Source organism: Triticum aestivum, chromosome 1B (genome assembly GCF_018294505.1).
Source record: "Triticum aestivum cultivar Chinese Spring chromosome 1B, IWGSC CS RefSeq v2.1, whole genome shotgun sequence".
NCBI classification, from domain to species: Eukaryota; Viridiplantae; Streptophyta; class Magnoliopsida; order Poales; family Poaceae; genus Triticum; species Triticum aestivum.
In genome coordinates this window covers 126691673-126707083 of record NC_057795.1, presented here as the reverse complement: position 1 = coordinate 126707083, position 15411 = coordinate 126691673, and the positions used below count along the sequence as shown (strand labels likewise).

General features: G+C 42.2%; 1 long non-coding RNA gene across 4 annotated transcripts; it reads left to right on the top strand.

The window, feature by feature from the left end:
• Positions 1-9547: 9547 nt before the first annotated feature.
• LOC123111599 (uncharacterized) lies at positions 9548-14885 on the top strand. 4 transcript variants are annotated; one of them, XR_006454571.1, is made up of 8 exons: positions 9548-10142; positions 10475-10673; positions 11427-11575; positions 11679-12090; positions 12734-12841; positions 13298-13436; positions 13509-13700; positions 14115-14885. It is a non-coding gene; the product is annotated as an uncharacterized lncRNA (long non-coding RNA). The 4 variants fall into 4 exon arrangements; XR_006454563.1 differs by having other exon boundaries at positions 13235-13436; XR_006454581.1 differs by lacking the exons at positions 11427-11575; positions 11679-12090 and having other exon boundaries at positions 9554-10142; positions 13235-13436.
• Positions 14886-15411: the final 526 nt, after the last annotated feature.

Genomic DNA, 15411 nt, shown 5'->3' with positions numbered 1-15411 from the left:
GGCATCAGCGAGCAGCGGAGAGGAGAAGAGGAGGCCGAGGGCCTCACCATACGGTGTAGGGGCTAGGCAGCGGGTGACGAGGAGGAGGACGGGGACGACGTGCTGCGCGACGGCGAAGTCCGGCGGCGTCCGGGGCGGCTTCGGGCGACGAGGTCGGGGTCGAGGCGGCGATGGCGGGGCGGCGCCGGGAGGAAGCAGAGGCGCCAGGAGGCCGGTCGGGGGGGGGGGGGGCGGGTTGAGGAGGCGGTGTGGGGAGGCGATGAGGAGGCGCCGGCGGAGACGGGCGGCACTGGCCGGTGACGGGGCGCAGGGATGAGGCGGCGGGGTCGAGGCGCCGTCTCCCCCGATCCAGATCGGGGAGGGGCGAGGGAGACGCGCGGGGGTGGGACGAGTGGGGGAGAGTGGGGATCGGGTGGGGGGTAGGGTTCGGGGGGGGGTGGCCTTGTAGGCCAGAGAGGAGGGCCGGCTGGGCCGGCCGGTTGGCCCAGCGTGGGGGGGGGGCTTTCTGTTTTTTGTTAGTTTAGTTTTTCTCTTTTGTATTTTCTTTTCCTTTTATTTATTCTTTCCTGCTTTATTGTATTTGCATTTTATTTTAGTAAAACATACACTTAGTATCTAAATTAGTATTACAACCTAGTCCATAGTCACAAAAAGTCTAGACCCCAAATAACTTAGTTTGACATTTTATTAATTAGTGAAGGCATTTAAATAATTAGTTTTGCTACTATTTAAATCATTATGGTGTAGTTAAGCATTTCATAAAAGTTTGGTTTCACCACCCCATTTACCTATGATTTATTCGACACATTTAGAACATTTTAGTTTTATTTTTGGAAAACTTTTGTTGTTTGCCTTGATTTCAAATTTGAATTTGAATCGTTTTCGAACTAACACGAGATTAGCGACAGTAACGGAGGTGACGTGGTGTCATTAGCAGAGGTTACTGTAGCTTGATTATCCGGGCGTCACATGTATGGTGCCGACGAAAGTTGCGCGGTACTAGAGAGGCTAGCGGTGGTGGAAGGGTGAGCCGGCGTATAATCCATGGACTGAACATTAGTCATAAAGATCTCACATACTTATTGCAAAAATCTATTAGTCAACGAAACAAAGTACTACGCGCATGTTGGGGAACGCAGTAATTTCAAAAAAATCCAACAGTGATGCATAGCAACGAGGGGGAGAGTGTGTCCATGTACCCTCGTAGACCGAAAGCGGAAGCATTAAGTAACGCGGTTGATGTAGTCGAACGCCTTCGCAATCCAACCGATCAAGTACCGAACGCACGGCACCTCTGCGATCTGCACACGTTCAGCTCGGTGACATCCCTCGAACTCTAGATCCGGCTGAGGCCGAGGGAGAGTTCTGTCAGCATGACAGCGTGGTGATGGTGATGATGAAGCTATCGGCGCAGGGCTTCGCCTAAGCACTACAACGATATGACCGAGGTGGAAAACTATGGAGGGGTCATCGCACATGGCTAAAGATCAGCTTGTGTGTTCTAGTGCGTCCCCTTGCCCCCGTATATAAAGGAGGGAGAGGGAGAGGCAGTCGGGCCTAAGGGGGTGTGCCAAGGTGTGGAGTCCTACTAGGACTCCCTAGTCCTAGTAGGATTCCACCTCCCACACGGAGTAGGAAAGGGGGAAGGGAGAAGGAGAAGGAAAGGGGGGTCCGGCCCCCTTCTCCTAGTCCTAATCGGCCTCCTGCCCAAGGGGGGGGTGCACCATCCCCTTGTGGGCTGGTGTGCTTCCCTCTTATGGCCCATAAGGCCCAAAACTTTTCCTCGGGGGTTCTGGTAACCTCCCAGTACTCCGGAAAATACCCGAACTTCTCCGGAACCATTCCGATGTCCGAATATAGCCTTCCAGTATATCAATCTTTATGTCTCGGCCATTTTGAGACTCCTCATCTTGTCCATGATCTCATCCGGGACTCTGAACGAACTTCGGTCCATCAAAACACATAACTCATAATACAAATCGTCATCGAATGTTAAGCGTGCGGACCCTACGGGTTCGAGAACTATGTAGACATGACTGAGACACATCTCTGGTCAATAAACCAATAGCAGAACCTGGATGCTCATATTGGCTCCTACATATTCTACGAAGATCTTTATCGGTCAAACCGCATAACAACATACGTTGTTCCCTTTGTCATCGGTATGTTACTTGCCCGAGATTCGATCGTCGATATCAACATACCTAGTTCAATCTTGTTACCGGCAAGTCTCTTTACTCGTTCCGTAATACTTCATCCGCAACTAACTCATTAGTCACATTGCTTGCAAGGCTTATAGTGATGAGCATTACCGAGAGGGCCCAGAGATACCACTCCTAAACATGGAGTGACAAATCCTAATCTCGATCTATGCCAACCCAACAAACACCTTCGGAGACACCTATAGAGAACCTTTATAATCACCCTTTTATGTTGTGACATTTGGTAGCACACAAAGTATAACTCCGGTATTCGAGAGTTGCATAATATCATAGTCTGAGGAACATGTATAAGCCATGAAGAAAGCAGTAGCAATGAAACTGTAACGATCATAATGCTAAGCTAACGGATGGGTCATGTCCATCACATCATTCTCCTAATGATGTGATCCCATGTATCAAATGGCAACACATGTCTATGGTTAGGAAACACAACCATCTTTGATTAACGAGCTAGTCAAGTAGAGGCATACTAGGGACACTATGTTTTGTCTATGTATTCGCACATGTACTAAGTTTCCGGTTAATACAATTCTAGCATGAATAATAAAGATTTATCATGAAATAAGGAAATAAATAATAACTTTATTATTGCCTCTAGGGCATATTTCCTTCAGTCTCCCACTTGCACTAGAGTCAATAATCTAGTTCACATCACCATGTGATTTAACATCAATAGTTCACATCCATATGTGATTAACACCCATAGTTCACATCACCATGTGACCAACACCCAAATGTTTTATTAGAGTCAATAATCTAGTTCACATCGCTACGTGATTAACACCCAAAGAGTACTAAGGTGTGTTCATGTTTTGCTCATGAGAGAAGTTTAGTCAACAGGCCTGTCACACTCAGAGCCGTATGTATTTTGCAAATATTCTATGTCTACAATGCTCTGCACGGAGCTACTCTAGCTAATTGCTCCCACTTTCAATATGTATCTAGATTGACACTTAGAGTCATTTGGATCGGTGTAAAAGCTTGCATCGACGTAACTCTTTACGACGAACTCTTTATCACCCCCATAACCAAGAAACATTTCCTTAGTCCTCACTAAGGATAATTTTGACCGATGTCCAGTGATATACTCTTAGATCACTATTGTACCACCTTGCCAAACTCATGGAAACGTACACAATAGGTCTGGTACACATCATAGCATACTTTATAGAACCTATGACTGAAGCATAGGGAATGACTTTCATTCTCTTTCTATCTTTTGCCTGGTCGGGTTTTAAGTCTTACTCAACTTTACACCTTGTAATAGAGACATAACTTCTTCTTTGACTGATCCATTTTGAATTCTTTCAAAAACTTGTCAAGGTATTTTACTCATTGAAAAATCTTATCAAGCGTCTTGATCTATCTCTATAGATCTTGATGCCTAATATGTAAGCAGCTTCACCAAGGTATTTCATTGAAAAACTCATGTTCAAGTATCCCTTTATGCTATCCAGAAATTCTATATCATTCCAAATCAACAATATGTCATCCACATATAATATTAGAAATGCTACAGAGCTCCCACTCACTTTCTTGTAAATACAGGCTTCTCCAAAAGTCTGTATAAAACCATATGCTTTGATCACACTATCAAAGCGTTTATTCCAACTCCGAGAGGCTTGCACCAGTCCATAAATGGATCACTGGAGCTTGCACACTTCGTTAGCACCCTTTGGATCGAAAAAACCTTCTGGTTGCATCATATACAACTCTTCTTCCAGAAATCCATTCAGGAATATAGTTTTGACATCCATCTGACAAATTTCATAATCATAAAATGCGGCAATTGCTAAAATGATTCAAACAGACTTAAGCATCGCTATGGGTGAGAAAGTCTCATCGTAGTCAACTCCTTGAACTTGTCGAAAAACCTTTTGCGACAAGTCGAGCTTTGTAGATAGTAACACTACTATCAGTGTCTGTCTTCCTCTTGAAGATCTATTTATTGTTAATGGCTTGCCGATCATCAGGCAAGTCCACCAAAGTCCACACTTTGCCCTTATACATGGATCCCATCTCAGATTTCATGGCCTCAAGCCATTTTACGGAATCTGGGCTCATCATCGCTTCCTCATAGTTTGTAGGTTCACCATGGTCTAGTAACATGACTTCCAGAACAGGATTACCGTACCACTCTGGTACGAATCTTACTACGAGGTTCTATAATAACTTGATCTGAAGTTTCATGATCATCATCATTAGCTTCATCACTAATTGGTGTAGGAATCACTGGAACTGATTTCTGTGATGGACTACTTTCCAATTCGCGAGAAGGTACAATTACCTCATCATGTTCTACTTTCCTCCCACTCACTTATTTCGAGAGAAAACTCCTTCTCTAGAAAGGATCCATTCTTAGCAACGAATATCTTGCCTTCGGATCTATGATAGAAGGTGTACCCAATAGTTTCTTTTGGATATCCTATGAAGATACATTTCTTCGATTTGGGTTCGAACTTATCAGGTTGAAGCTTTTTCACATAAGCACTGCAGCCCCAAACTTTAAGAAACGACAACTTTGGTTTCTTGCCAATCCATAGTTCATAAGGCATCGTCTCAACGGATTTTGATGGTGCCCTGTTTAAAGTGAATGCAACTATCTCTAATGCATAACCCCAAAACGATAGTGGTAAATCGGTAAGAGACATCATAGATCGCACCATATCCAATAAAGTGCGGTTATGATGTTTGGACACACCATTACATTGTGGTGTTCCAGGTGGTGTGAGCTATGAAACTATTCCACATTGTTTTAAATGGAGGTCAAACTCGTAACTCAAATATTCTCATCCATGATCAGATCGTAGAAACTTTATTTTCTTCTTACGATGATTCTCCAGTTCACTCTGTAATTCTTTGAACTTTTCAAATCTTTTAGACTTGTGTTTCATTAAGTAGATATACACATATCTGCTCAAATCATCTGTGAAGGTCAGAAAATAACGATACCCGCCACGAGCATCAACACTTATTGGACCGCATACAACGGTAAGTCACTAGCTCGTTCCATTGTTCTGGAGAACGGAGTTTCAGTCATCTTGCCCATAAGGCACGGTTCGCAAGTATCAAATGATTCATAATCAAGTGATTCCAAAAGTCCACCTTTATGGAGTTTCTTCATGCGCTTTACACCGGTATGACCCAAACGGCAGTGCCACAAATAAGTTGCACTATCATTATCAACTTTGCATCTTTTGGTATTAGTATTATGAATATGTGTATTACCACGATCAAGATTCAATAAACCATCGACATTGGGTGTATGACCATAGAAGGTTTTATTCATGTAAATAGAATAACAATTATTCTCTATCTTAAATGAATAACCATATTGCAATAAACATGATCTAATCATATTCATACTCAACGCAAACACCAAATAACATTTATTTAGGTTCAACACTAATCCCGAAAGTATAGGGAGTGTGCGATGATGATCATATCAATCTTGGAACCACTTCCAACACACATCGTCACCTCATCCTCAACTAGTCTCTATTTATTCTATAACTCCTGTTTCGAGTTACTAATCTTAGCAACCGAACAAGTATCGAATACCCAGGGGCTACTATGAACACTAGCAAGGTACACATCAATAACATGTATATCAAATATACCTTTGTTCACTTTGCAATCCCTCTTTTCCACCAAATATTTGGGGTATATCCGCTTCCAGTGACCATTTCCTTTGTAGTAGAAGCACTCAGTTTCAGGCTTAGGTCTAGCTTTGGGCTTCTTCACGGGAGTGACAACTTGCTTGCCATTCTATTTGAAGTTCCCTTTCTTTCCCCTTTCCCTTTTCTTGAAACTAATAGTCTTGTTAATCATCAACACTTGATGCTTTTTCTTGATCTCTACCTTCGTCGATTTCAGCATCACGAAGAGTTCGGGGATCATTTTCGTCATCTCTTGCATACTATAGTTCATCACGAAGTTCCAGTAACTTGGAGATGGTGACTAGAGAACTATGTCAATCGCTATCTTATCTGTAAGATTAACTCCCACTTGATTCAAGCGATTGTAGTACCCAGACATTCTGTGCACATGCTCACTAGCTGAGCAATTCTCCTCCATCTTTTTAGGCGAAGTACTTGTCAGAGGTCTCATACCTCTTAACACTGAAATACCAATTTCAGCTCTCAGAACATCTCATATGCTCTGTGGCGTTCAAAACATTTTTGAAGTCCCGTTTCTAAGCCGTAAAGCATGGTGCACAAAACTATCAAGTAGTCATCATATTGAGCTAGCCAAACGTTCATAACGTCTGCATCTGCTCCTGCAATAGGTCTGTCACCTAGCGGTGCATCAAGGACATAATTCTTCTGTGCAGCAATGAGGATAAACCTCAGATCACGGACCCAGTCCGCATCATTGCTACTATCATCTTTCAACTTTGTTTTCTCTAGGAACATATAAAAAACATAGGGAAGCTACAACGCGAGCTATTGATCTACAACATATAATTTGCAAAATACTATCAGGACTAAGTTCATGATAAATTAAAGTTCAATTAATCATATTACTTAAGAACTCCCACTTAGATAGACATCCCTCTAGTCATCTAAATGATCACATGATCAGGGACGGAGCCAGGATTTGAACATAGGGGGGGCAAAAAAATTCCTCTCTAGTGTAGAGACTCGTAAAAAATAGAAGAGACAACCTAGTTAACGAACTAAATCTTCGTCAAAACATGTTCTGCTGTGAGCAGGCTGAATTTTTATCAAAAGCTACCATCAAGCAAATGCCAAAGCCATTCACGTGTTAATGAACTAAATCTTTCTACTATTAGATGTGATAAACAATGCAAAAGCTTGTCCGATGGGTACAGGGATATATCCCCAATCTTTTAACTTTTATACAGTTACTATCATTCAACTTGTGTAGTTCTAAAGGCATCCATTAATCTGATTTAGAAACATAAGCAAGGACAAACCAATGAGTGAGAAACAGACTAACCTAACCCTTTCCTTGGTCGCCGCTTCTCTCCACTGGTTGCACGGCCGGCCGGCCACGCGTCCGTGCAAGATGGCCCTTGTTCACATTAGACGCGATCTCGTCCAAGCAAGGATTCTCTGCTCAAATTGAAACGGCGCTGGTCATGAACTGCCCTAGAGCTCAGATTGAAACGACGCTGGTCATGGACTCAGATTGAAACGACGCTGGTCAGGAACTACCCTAGGCAGCTAGACCCTGGCGACAGGCATCGGACGATGGAAAATCAAATGATCTGACCGTCTCCCTTCATGCTGGGCTATTTCCTGCGGGGTGTTAAAGATGGGCTTTGTGATTTAGTTGGGCTTCAGGTGGTCAGGGGGGCGATATTAGCTAAATATCCACTTTTTTCTACCGACCTGCTAATCGTTACCGAGTAAAATGAGATCGTTAGGGGGGGTCTCGCCCCCCTCATCCCCCATTGGATTCGTCCCTGCACATGATCCAAATCAACTAAACCATGTCCGATCATCACGTGAGATGGAGTAGTTTTCAATGGTGAACATCACTATGTTGATCATATCTACTATATGATTCACGTTCGACATTTCGGTCTCAGTGTTTCGAGGCCATATCTGCATATGCTAGGCTCGTCAAGTTTAACCCGAGTATTCTGCGTGTGCAAAACCGGCTTGCACCCGTTGTATGTGAACATAGAGCCTATCACACCCGGTCATCACGTGGTGTCTCAGCACGAAGAACTGTCGCAACGGTGCATACTCAGGGAGAACACTTATACCTTGAAATTTAGTGAGGGATCATCTTATAATGCTACCGCCGTACTAAGCAAAATAAGATGCATAAAAGATAAACATCACATGCAATCAAAATATGTGACATGATATGGCCATCATCGTCTTGTGCTCATGGTCTCCATCATCGAAGCATCATCATGATCTCCATCGTCATCGGCGCGACACCTTGATCTCCATCATAGCATCATTATCGTCTCGCCAACTATTGTTACTACGACTATCACTACCGCTTAGTGATAAAGTAAAACAATTACATGGAGATTGCGTTGCATACAATAAAGCGACAACCATATGGCTCCTGCCAGTTGCTGATAACTTTGTTACAAAACATGATCATCTCATACAACAAATTATATCACATCATGTCTTGACCATACCACATCACAGCAAGCCCTGCAAAAATAAGTTAGACGTCCTCTACTTTGTTGTTGCAAGTTTTACGTGCCTGCTATGAGCTTCTAGCAAGAATCGTTCTTACCTACACATCAAAACCACAACGATTTTTCATCAAGTGTGCTGTTTTAACCTTCAACAAGGATCGGCCGTAGTCAAACTCGATTCAACTAAAGTTGGAGAAACAGACACCCGCCAGCCATCTGTGTGCAAAAGCACGTTGGTAGAACCAGTCTCATGAACGCGGTCATGTAATATCGGTCCGGACCGCTTCATCCAACAATACCGCTGAATCAAAGTAAGACGTTGGTGGTAAGAAGTATGATTATTATCGCCCACAACTCTTTGTGTTCTACTCGTGCATATAACATCTACGCATAGACCTGGCTCTGATACCACTGTTCGTGAACGCACTAATTTCAAAAAAAATCCTACGATCACGCAATATCTATTTAGGTGATGCATAGCAACGAGGGGGAGAGTGTGTCCATGTACCCTCGTAGACCGAAAGCGGAAGCGTTAAGTAACGCGGTTGATGTAGTCGAACGTCTTCGTGATCCAACCGATCAAGTACCGAACGCACGACACTTCCGTGATCTGCACACATTCAGCTCGGTGATGTCCCTAGAACTCTAAATCCAACTGAGGTCGAGGGAGAGTTCTATCAGCATGACGGCGTGGTGACGGTGATGATGAAGCTATCGGCGCATGGCTTCGCCTAAGCACTACAAAGATATGACCGAGGTGGAAAATTATGGAGGGGGGCACCGCACACGGCTAAAGATCAACTTGTGTGTTATAGGGTGCCCCCTTGCCCCTGTATATAAAAGAGGGAGAGGGAGAGGCAGTCAGCCCTAAGGGGGCGCGCCAAGGTGTGGAGTCCTACTAGGACTCCCTAGTCCTAGTAGGATTCCACCTCCCACATGGAGTAGGAAAGGGGGAAGGAAGAAGGAGAAGGAAAGGGGGGTTGTCCCCCTTCTCCTAGTCCTAATAGGCCTCCTGCCCAAGGGGGGGCGCACCAGCCCCATATCTCTACTCCTAATGAAGCAGTTGGTGAATAGTCCGTCGGTTATTTTTCGCTGGTTTTATTTCGTCTACCCTCCCACCTCCGTCAAATCGCTGGTTTATTTTCGTCTATCGTCTCACCTACGTAAGCTCACAACCCTCCCGCCAAAAAAACCATGCCAAAAAAACCCCATCCTTCGTTGCCCCCTCCCATCGATCGCATCTACCCCCGCCGCCGCCGTCCGAGGGGGAGATGACGCCACCGCCGCCTCTACAAGGCAGGGCGGTTTGATTCCCGCCCATGCAGCCTCTGCAAGGAAGGGCGGTACTGCACTTCGTCGGTACCGAAGGGGCACCCTGCCGCGGCTGGGGACTCGCCGCCACTCTCCTATCTCTCACCGCGCACCTTCCCCGACCAAGGAGCGCCCCAACCTTGCCATGTCACTCGCGTGGCTCCCATGGCGCCGCCTGCATAGCTCCTTGCGCCGCCGGTCATGACGCCCGCCTCCACCACAACTCCTCTGCCTGCGCCCCCATGTGTCTGAGATCCAGGTACTCATCACTGTCGATCCCCAGTGGGAGAGGCCCCCGCCTTCCTCTCCTCCTACGTGGTGGCCGATGGCCGCAGTTAACGGTGCTCCTGCGAGCGGGAGACACGAGTGCGGCGCAGGCAGTGACCAAGAGTGATGAGACAGCCCCCGGCCGCCTGGGGGCGGTTCTTTCACGTGCTGTAGACCATGCCATTCTGCTATGACGAGGATGTGTTCCGGTGAGCATTCTGTGAAGATGGTTACCTGCTTGACGAAATGCATTCCTGAGTAGCACTTTTCTTGTTAGGTAGTCATAAAAATCTGGATCTTACATTTTATACCATGTTTATTTTCTGAAATTTCTATCTCATTCACATCCCACACTGATCCACTAGCAAAAAAAGTAACAAGAAAATGGAAACATATTAAACTGGATGCTCATCATGTATTTCATGAAGAAATTTGCATGCCTAAGGGATGTCTCTGTATAAAAGGTTGATCTCTGCACAACAGTAGTTTCTTCAGGTTATGGTGTCTGATTTTTTTTTCATCTCATTTTGCCATGCACTAGATTACGTGGTTAATACTATCACAATGCAATAACTGGGAAGATTACAGAGGGAAGGGACAATATGTAAGACGGGGCAAGGAGGCTGGCTTCTCATGACGACTTCATATATGATGCAACACTTAAGAGCTACTACAAAGCTTTTTTTAGGAAGCTACTACAAAACTTTTTTTTCAGAAGCTACTACAAAGCTTTTGTTCAGGTAAATTTCTAGCTTAAATGGCCATCAGAAATGGATTCCTGTTATCTGTCATGCTTGGTGACCAATGGATATCATTATATGCATAGCTATATGAAATGCTACCAGCAAACAATTACTGCTAATTTTAGTTTACCAACTCTGAATTTTGCAGTCGTGTTTTCCTGTTATACAAGAGTTTCAATATTGTGCATATGTTTCCTTTTCTTAGCCTGTTTTTTCAAGAGTAAAAGCAATCACAAACGAGGCCTACAAAGACGATCCTACCATTCTTAACTGGGCGATGATCGTCGAGTCGTGCTGCCCTTCAAATCCATCAGACGATACGCTCTAGGTCCTTATTGCAGTCTTATTTTTGGGAACTTCTATGTCTCATTTATGTTTGTCCACTGCACATTTTGAAAATATTGGTTTTTTTGTAGGCATGGATAGAAAATATGGCATATTACATTAAGTATATAGATATTGTGCACCTTGTCGAGATTGGTGTTGAAGTATAAATTATGGGTCGTCTACTCCTGAACTTTTGCTCGTCAACCAAGATGAAATCGGTCAGACACATAACGTACAGTTGTATAACTATATAACTAGAGTGTACCTGATAACTATATAACTTGAGTTATAGAAGAGGAAATTTTGTTATATATGTTTAACAGTTTCTTTTCAACAAGAGAATATTTGTGGCCCCATTGCAATATATGGGCAATTAACTATGGTTTGATTCTCTGCACGGTCGGCCTCGCCCCTGCTCACCAGTGACGCCTTATTCTGTCGTACTCATGCTCATCACTGGTCGCCTCTCTATCTCTGGCCGGACTCCATTGTCGGCTCCGCCTCTGCCTCGATCCCATGCACCATGGCTGCCCAGATGGCCAGCCAACGGACACAGGCGACTGCCACGCTAGGTATCCTCGACCGCTGCTACCACTGGTTTTCTGAAGATACGCTTGTTCCATTTGCACCAACCTTGTTGTTTAGTAATAAACGTCTATGTTTCTTCTACTACAGTGGGATAAGAGTACCATATCCCGAACAATGGGGTGGTCCAACTTTTAATACTGGCGAAGCTTTTGCAATGATGGCTGAATCATTTGTTGCTCTGGTGGAGGTTCAATTAAACCGATGTAAAAAAAATGCCAGATTCTTTTGTCAGATAAAAACATGACTGTGTATTTTGCTTGTCAGGACCAAGATCTCTAGCTATCAATGAAATTTCCATAGTAGTTTTTGTTGCCTCTGTGTAACCCTGATAGTAGCTTCTTGGAAGGTTCAGATGTGTGGCAAAGGATTTCAATTTTCCTGTTTACACAAAGGCAGCCCGTGGAAGGTTCAGATTTCTCATGCTAGGATTTGTGCTCTCAGGGTTACATAGACAAAAGTGCCTCCTACTTAGTACTTACTCAAAGGCAACCTGAGAAAGGTTCGGATTTCTCATGACTGCTTCTTGGGTATTTCATGCCTTTGTCATCTTATTAGGAAAATGTAGTTTGTTTTATAGCTGATGTTGCTCGATGCTTTTCATCGATGAGTAAATGCTTAACTTAAGCTCATAACTACATGGCACAAGCTACTTCCGATGGGTCCTGTGCAAATAAGTTTCATCTTCAGACATGCCTTGAGTTGATTATTTAATCCTTTTATAAGAATCTATTTAGCTTCGTATTGTTGCAGTTTCATTATATATGCACTTACCAATGCATCTAAGGCTCAACAATGTAGAAACCACCTTAGTCTTGAGGCTACAAGTTGCTTCCTCATTCCTCTGTGTTACACTGTAGGTGCTAAGGGGCCGAGGTCACATGTTCGTTGAGGCATCAATACACCTCACTTTCCCTTTCCTTTCTCCTATTTCTGTTCTTGCATTTATTTGTTCTTCTCGGACCTCTCTGTCCGCTGCTTTAATATGGTTCTGATTGGTGCCTTACGTCTCCCAAGATATATGGATTTTGGTTGAGGCAGTCATCACATAAATAAAATGCTAACATTCTCTTAATTTCTGAATGAATTTGTGAAATTCCCTTCTTTTTGTTGGATCTCACCTGATTTGTTTGATGTCCTTGAAGCAAATACCATGACAAGAGCTTGAAGATTTCAAAGATACAAAGGGTTAGCAGAAAGAGGATACACTGATTTCATCTGCTGCACTTAAGAGTCGAGTCTCTCCGTAACAGGTAACTCAACTCTTAACATATTCATTGCAGAAGCAGAAACAACGGGATACATGACCTGAATACTTGCATTGTGACATGTTTTTCTCGTGCCTCAAATTGGAACGATGTCCATGCCTTTGACCTTTACAAGTTACCTACACTTCAGATAACCCAACGGCTGGAACCCCGATAATTTGGGTTATATGACAAATGTTTAAACTGCTTGGGTCATGTTGGTCAATAGAGTAATTAACATGTTGGTTTTGTTCTGAGATGATATAAACTTGATGTATAGAGTATTAGAGTACTAACATAGATCCGTTTTCTTTCAACATGTATCTTTATTGCATATACTTGAAGTAATATAATATGCTTGAAGTAAACTTGATGTATAGATTATTGTTGCCTCTACAGATGGTCAGATTTTGAAGGCTCTGTACTCGAAATCATAAGGGAATTTCTTGTTGTTGCATCCAGGTGCTGGAATTCCTCGTAGTGGAGTGAAAACAATTGTCTCTACGCATGCAACAGCAAGGTGGGAAGTTGTAATTATTGTAGGACTTATTTTCTGAAAGTTGAAGGGAGGTACTACGCAAGTTACAGGCTTTCAATTCAGGTTAGTTCGGATGAAAAAATTGGCAGAATAACATTTTGACACATTTAGCTGACTTCTTGATTTTGGTGGCAGCATGAAACCAAGACACGTGATATATTGGTAAAACAGTTAGGGTGTGATGATTCATGAACAAAAGATTCAGAAAATTTGTTGAATCATTTAAGGAGCAAGAACAACAAGTATGTGCTGAAAAATTATTTCCCATGGTTTCTTCACTCTTGGTTAAGGGATTCTGGCACATTCCCAAAGTAGCAACTTGTCAAGGTGATGTTCCTATCTTGTTTATGCTAGATGTAGCTATTTATTTGTGACATCAAACAGCTTACAACATTAGCGATTTTTACAACATGTGGTAGTTCTTTCACATTTTTCTCAAGAAAAATAATAATTGGTTGCCATTTTTAATCCTTTGTAATTTGTAGTTTATTTGAATATTACAGAAACGGTTGACATCTAATTTGCCATCATGTTGTTTTACGCATAATGTATTTATCGGTTGACATCTAATGCTACCGGTAGGCTGGATGGACTTATATGGTACAAGGCCATTAGGTAGCATGTACACAAGACTTCTCCATTGGTTGTTGTTGAGTCAATCAACTTACTTGAGGACCCGTTAAGCTTCCCTGATAGAGAGCACGTCAGTGATTGTTTTTTATTCCGTCGTTTGTATTGTAGGGTTCGGGTCGGAACAAAATTCAATATATGCTGATGTATGGAAGAAAAGCATATGAAGTTACAAAAGTGGATTATTCTCTATCGTGAACAAAACATTATTTGCTTCCCCAACTCTGATTAAATCATCGGTGCATGGATTCACTTAACTCACTTGGATTATCTGTAGTTGACCCTCCATTTAGCCATAGAAAACTTGTTAATTATAAAATATTTACTTCCTTTTAAAGCAATTAATGTATAGTTGTTCTTACTATATTATCCTCTATTTTTCTCAGTATTTCAGAGAGTGTCATGTGAGTTCAACATTACTTGTCTAGAGGTAATTGTCAAAATTAGCCTCCCGAGTTTGCTTGTGTCGCTCATGGTATTTGTTGAAGTATAAAAGGTGTTGATTTTACTGATTACAATACGAAAACTAACAAAATGATGATTCAGTTGAAGTTTTTGTGTCCTATGGAATTAATTGTCTATATCTCTGTATAATTTTATACTATAAATTTTGGCACTCCAATTTAAAAAGTGAAGCACTTCACAATTATGTGTGATGTTTCAAGCAGAATTGAGATTAGCGAATATTTTTCTGCAAAAGAAAAGCATGCATGACTTGGAAACTATGAGATTTCTTATCAGAATTACTGCCAGATCTACGGATATTTTTCCTAAAGAGCAAAACCATAGTTGATTTACTGAATTCAAATAACGGCATGCAAGTGTGGTTCTATATCAAATAGCTTTTGCATTTGACAAAAGCAGAATAAATGGGATTCTTACCATACAAAAAGGTAAAGCCAAAATAAATGAAAATGTTGGTATTCAAAACTTTGTATTCAAGTCCAGCTTAGGGGTTCATAGACTTGCAAAAAAAAAAATCTTGATTGAAGTTGGCTCCATGAATTTACAAGCTAATATGCAATCTTGAGCTATTATTGTTCTGTATATTCTGAGGTGTAGCACCCACTCATCCTTGTTACAAGGGATGTATCTAGATGGTAATTTTATAGATGGTTTGGTAGACTGCGAAATTTTTCACAATCTTGGCACGTATTTGTATTTAAGCCTATATTGACCAAATGTGTGATGTGATAAGAAAAATACAGCATGTAAGGGTGTGGATGAATTCAAACATTTTTACTCCCTCCATCGCTGTTTATAAGTCTTGCACGTGTATCTAGATCATCAATTTAACTTATATAAAATAAATTGTTTAACATAAAAATTATATCATTAGAAAATAAAATATCTAAAGTTTCTAATGATATACTTTTTGTAATGTATGCCTCTTATTAAGTTGGTCATA